A 6,061-nucleotide genomic window follows, 5' to 3' on the forward strand; every position below is an offset into this window, starting at 1 on the left:
AAGCACTCAGAGGTTAAATTAGCCTGTTCACTGGCGAGTCCAATCCTGCCACAGCTCAGCCCCTGCCTAGTTGCTATGGCAAGGAAAAATATGGTCTGTGCTATAGCTTGTGCTTGAGAAGTGTGTTTGTGGGCCTGCCTGTGCCCTGTGGGGAGCAGTGACCTGCCCCAGCACACTGTGAGCTGTCAGGGAGGCTAAGGCGTTTGCACCGGGGCTGGGATGTGTGCTTCTCACACTGGTGTGACTCCAGGACACAACATGGGGTGTGAGCAGGATCACATCCATGAGCTTGAGGTGCCAAGGGCTCCTGACCAGCATGGGAACAGGGCAATTAATCTGCCAGCTCACACAGCACAGCCTGGGCTGGGTATGTGCCCCCCAAGATGCTGCTGAGGTGCCCATAAAGCTGCCCTGGGGCTGGTTTGGGCAACGAGCACCTCTCTGTCCTTGCAGCTGCTTTTTGGGGGCTGCCTGCAAAGCCTGGTAATAAGCATTGGGCTCCTGTTTCCTCTCTCAACATCCTCACCCTGTGCTGGAAGTCCTGGAGAAGCTTTCTGAGGAGATGCTGCCCTTTCCCTGGCATAGGAACAGAGGCAGCAGGTTTCACACCAGCTCAGCTCTGAGCTGGGGCTGCCAGATGGTGGCACTGGGACCAGGGCTGTGTGTTTCCCAGTAAAAGATGTTGCAAGGCAAAGGGACCAGCCACATCCCCACCAGCCTGGAGAGAGCTGGTGGAGCCTCATGAAATGCTGGCATGCAGCTGACCTGCAGGTCTGCAGCTTCATCTGCTGCTCCATGCTTTCTATGTGCCCTTTTTTTTCCCCTTGGGAAGCCTCAGGTTGCAGACATCACATATCTTTCAGGTGACAAGCACAGTTCCCAAGGCAGGCAGAGGTGGAGAGGAGGAGGAAGGACGTGGTGGGGACCTGGAGCTGGCCCTGATACTGGGGCTGGTGCCAGTGGGAGCCTTTGCAGCCTTCCCATAGCCAGGGGCTGCGGGGGAAAGTGGCCCAGAGCAGCACTGCTGACCGTGCAGGAAAGGATGTCAAAAGCAAAGATGCCATCTCTAATTTGTACATGGCATTGCTCAAGCTTACTAGAAAAGTCCTAGGAGGTTTGGGACCCCCTTCACAGCCAGCACAGTCACCGTGTGCACCCTCAGCTGCAGGGAGCGGGGTGAGGGTGGGAGCACCCACTCCTCCTTAGGGAATTCACCCCCAGAGGGGACCAGTTCAGTCCAAGCTGGACTGAGCTTGCAGGACCTGTGCCTGGATTCCTCAGAAGCTGTTCATTAGCTTTTTCTCACGCTGGCCAATGCCCAAATAACTCCTAGCCGGTGCAGAGCTGGGAGAAGGGGGAGAGCCAGGGCTGCAGGGGCCGGCTGGGACCAGCCCTGACGCAAGGGCCACGGGTGGTGTGGGACGAAGCCAGGGCAGGGGATGAGTCACCCAAATGCGCAGGAGAGGACGGAGCGGAGGCAGCGGAGGCGCAGCCCACGGCGGCGGCCGGACGGGGCTTCGCCTCGGCGGCGCTGCCCGGTGTCGGGGAAGGAGCAGGACGGTGCCTCGGGGTCAGCCGGGGCCCGGGGCCGGAGCCCAGCGCTGCCCGCGCTGCGTGGGCACAACAACCGAGTCGATGCAGCAGAAACATCCGCTAGAGGGGACTCTGCGATCGCGTGTGGGAGCGCGCAGCAGCCGCAGAGCGGGACCCGGCTCCTCCGGCCACGGGGCCGGGCCCCTCGCCAGCTCCCAGCCCTCCTGCCCAGCGCGGTGCCGGCTCCCAGCCCTCCTGCACAGCCCCATCCCAGCTCCCGATGCCCTCCTGCCCAGCCCCATCCCAGCTCCCAGCCCTCCTGCCCAGCCCGGTCCCGGCTCCCAGCCCTCCTGCCCAGCCCCATCCCAGCTCCCAGCCCTCCTGCCCAGCCCAGTCCCAGCTCCCGATGCCCGCTGCATCCCTCTCGCTGGGCACCGCAGCTGAGGGGCACAGCTTACCTGGGGCCAACTGGAACCTCACCGGGTACCAAGACAGCAGTTGCAGCCACAGGCACTGTGGATGTGGCTGGGCTGGCCCCGGGCAGCAGCTGAGCCCCCACCAGGACAGAGAATGAGATGGGCAGAAGCATGACAAACTTGTGGGCTAACAAGGAACCGGGGGGTCTATATAGAAAATACCCCCCACACAGGCTGCAGACCTCCAGCAACTCAGAGCAGCCCCCTCCTCCTCCATGTCTCCCTGCTTGACACTGTCCCCACTCCCCCCCGGGACCCCACAGCTCTGTTAGGACTGAGTCTGTTCATCTTGTCCCTATGAGCCTGAAATCCCCCAGGACTCAGGACTGCTACTTTGCTTTTATTCCTCCTACTGACCCTGAAGCTGGAGCATGATGCCAGGGGCAGGAGGAACAGGGGAGGTTTCTGGTGACTTCCTCTCACCCTCCCCTTCTCCTTAGCACCATGATATTGTTTCACTTCTGGCAGGACTAATGTGCTTTGCTTCTCTATTTGTGCACAAAGACTTAAGTAATGCACTCTCCAGAGAGCAATAAAGCTTTGCTTGCCCCAGCAGTACTGGGGAGATCAGGTCAGAGCACATGGCAATGGGCTGCATCAGCTTTCTCATGCCCTTCAAGGCTGCATTCATGTTAAACTCATCTTCCTGGCAAAGATCCTGCAAAATGTTTATTTTGCTGTGTCAACAAACATGCCTGTGGAACACATTGTGTTTAGATGTGAGCCTGTCACCCTCTCCCTGCCTCCTTGGGGCTGAGCCTGTGAACAATGTGGGGCTGGGACTCATGGCTGCCAACACAAGGGCAACTATCCTGCCAGTGGCTCCTTCTTGAAGGTTTCCAGCTCATGGTCCTGGAGTGTGGATGCAGGCAGGGGAAGTATCTCACCACAATTACATACAGCCCTGGTGTCCCGTAGCTGCTGGGACATGGACATAAAGGCTCCAGGAAACCTGTCCAGCTCCATAAATACTCTTTATAGAGGAGGATACTAGTCTCAGGCCATACTATGAACAGACACCTGTGGAGCTGAGCTTGCACATTCTACTCCCACGGCCACCCTCAATGGGTCTGAGCCCATCCCCATCCCCAGTCCCTTTGCCCACCTGCTCCTCCTCGGCTGGTGAGTGCCTGGAATGCTCCTGGGATGGAGAGTGTGCCCTGGGGACATGGTGCTGCTCCTCTCCCAGAACAGACTCACACAGAGTGTAGACTGTTTTAAACTCCTAATTTGCCAGACTTTGGGAGAAACTCGCCTTGGCTGTGTCTGGGCCAAGCTGAGGCCAGTCCCCCATCTCCCAGAGTCTGCTGTCAGCATCCCCAGGAGCACAGGGCTGCAGCCACGCCTGGCCTCTTGAGATCCAGAAAAGGGAGATAAACAGCAGCAACAGAAAGGCCATTAGTGAAGTCTCCTGTGACCTGCTTGGTGCCTGTGGCATGTTGCCATCATGCCAAGCCAGTGGGAACCCCAGCTGGGCAGCACTTGCATTACCTTCAATGCTTACATGTCAGCAGTGATGGAGTCATTCAACAGCTCCCCAGGACAGCTCCAGAACACCAGTGGATTCAAGGAAACTCCCAAAGGTGCTGGGAGATGCAGTGAGGGCAGCTGTGGCTGCTGGGAGTCAGTCCCTCTTCAGTAAAGGGGAAGTGAAGATACCCCACGGTGTGTGCCAGGGAATGTGCGCCTCAATGAGGAGCAGCAGCTCATGCTACTCAGTGGGACTGGGGTCACTGGTGCCTGTGTTACTCTTTACAGCATGAGGCTTTTTGGCCAGGCACCATCTGGGAACCACCTGGCTCATCACAGGGGCTGCTGGGGTGAGCCATGCCCCATCCTGTTGGAGGGCCTTGCTTGCTTCCCCTCCCAGTTACAGCCATGCCAGCCAATGACTCCATCAGCACTGAGGATGCATCGCAGGGAGCAGGTCCCCAAAGGGTTTTGGGTGTTACCACCCTCCTCTTTCAGGCATTGCCTTTGCTCTGGGTCCCAGCCTCCACCTGTCTCCCTGCAGCCTCTGCAAAAGCCAACCCATGCCTCAGATTCCTGTTTTATTACAGATGTTTGCTTTCCAGTCATTACAGATGTTTGCTTTTGCAGTGGTCTCACAGCTGTGCTTCCTGCTCATGCATCTTGTATAAATCCTTTCTTATGGCAGGGAAAGTGCTCCTGGGCTGGCTCCTGGGGATGGGCACTGCTGTAGGTGGCAGCCACAGCCCAGCTGGGCACAGCCCTGAGCTGCAGCTTGGGACAGACTGCTTGAGCCTTGCAATGGGAATCCCCTCTGCAGATGACAGTTTATTCTCTACAAGATATACCAGTCTGCAGGAAACCACATCTGACTATAAATCTCCTTGGTCCAAATTTGATCTCTGGGTTGCCCATGGCTTTCTAGATTATGAAAATTAGAGGTACAAACCACAGCTCCTTCACATATAGTGGGGTTGGGATTGCCCACATCTATGGGTAGACAGGAAAACAGAGAGGCAAGTGTCTCACCCTGATCAGCACAGGACAGAGTCTGGCTCTGTGGCAGAGCCCCTGCTTTTGTATGTTCATAGAGACCACAAAGAGCCAAATAAAAAGGGCAAAGCTCCATTTCTGCTCTGCCTGGCATGGTCCCTGGGCACAACGCTGGACTCCAGCATCTCCCTCTCCTCAGGCCCCTGTGCACAGGGCTTTTGCAGTCGTGCTTGTTGGTTAAAACGTTCCAGGAGTCTCTGAACCTTTAGGGCTGCATGTTCCCAAGAACTCATAAACCCTCCTGCATCCCTCCCCTCAAATTGGCAGCGCTGCAGCCCCAGCAGTGACCCAGCACCCATCCAGGCCCAGGGACTCTGCTGTTTTCGATGCTGCCTAGTTTTGCGACGTGTCTCTCGAACGCATGGGACGTGCCAGGAGGAGTGTTTCTGGCCCAGCACCTGCTGCAACCGTGCAGCATTGTTTCCCCAAAGCCCAGAACAGCAGCAGCTCAATGTGCTCTGCCGCCCGTCAGACCCAACCAGCTCTATCCTGCTCGGAGGTGGTTGCTTCATCCCAAACTAGCTAATTCTTGCTGCTTTTTCTGTTCTTGTTTTGGAGGGAGGGAGGGAGAGAACAAAACAGCCCTTGGGGTGAAGTTAACGTTCTTAATTAACAAAGCTGAGAGGTTTGCAGGTATTGTGCAGAAGGAGAGAAAAATAAGGGGAACTGGGCAAAACCGGAAAGGATTGGGTTCAATTGTCAGACCAATTAACCTAGATCCCGGCTCTCCCTCTGGATGGATAGCTCGTTATTATGTAATTGCTCGGGCCCAGCTCCTGATTGAGAGAAATTAAAATCAGACACTTAACAAGGCAACCTGGTGTGGAGATGGGAAGTGGGAGCTACCCAGGGAAGCCATCTGCAAGGCGAAATGCTGTGCAGGGTGATCTTCAGCTTGGAGGATCTTGCTGGAATCAGCACTATCTAGACCATTTGCACCATCCTGGACCCAAAACGTGGCCAGGCTGGGGGCTAATTTGAAAAGGCCGTGAGACAGTGAGCAGGCAGGAGGCTTTGATTTAGCCAAGCACTTAAGCATCTGCATAATTGCAATGTAGCTGCAAGTGCAGCTCAGCTCAGCAGCAGATTTAAGGGAGATGTGGTGTGCTCAGTCAGGGACAAAGTAATTCCAGAGAGCTTTTGTCTTGAGAAGAAATAAAACGCATTGTAAGCCCTACTTGACTCCTCCATGCTCTGTGTCAGGACTCATCTGTCCAGAGAGGAGGAAGAATCCCACCATTACAGACTTTCAAATCTATACCTAATAAAAACCACAAGCCCCTAATCCTAATAAATCACCATGAGAGAACGAGTCAGTGCCATAGCTGAGGAGGGTTTTCCATCTGTGAGGTTGATGAGTTCATATGCAGTGGGAAATGTAAATGCAATGTTTGGGAAAGGGTTGCAGGTTTCAATATTAGCTTAAGAGCAGACAAGCGTGTTTCTGCTGCTGAAGTTGGAAGGGGATGTCCTTGAGGGAGGATTGGCCTTTCCCACCCCCCATGTTTTCATCTACATACTCTCCTGCC

The sequence above is a fragment of the Colius striatus genome, chromosome 3 (assembly GCF_028858725.1).
Source record: "Colius striatus isolate bColStr4 chromosome 3, bColStr4.1.hap1, whole genome shotgun sequence".
Taxonomy (NCBI): Eukaryota; Metazoa; Chordata; class Aves; order Coliiformes; family Coliidae; genus Colius; species Colius striatus.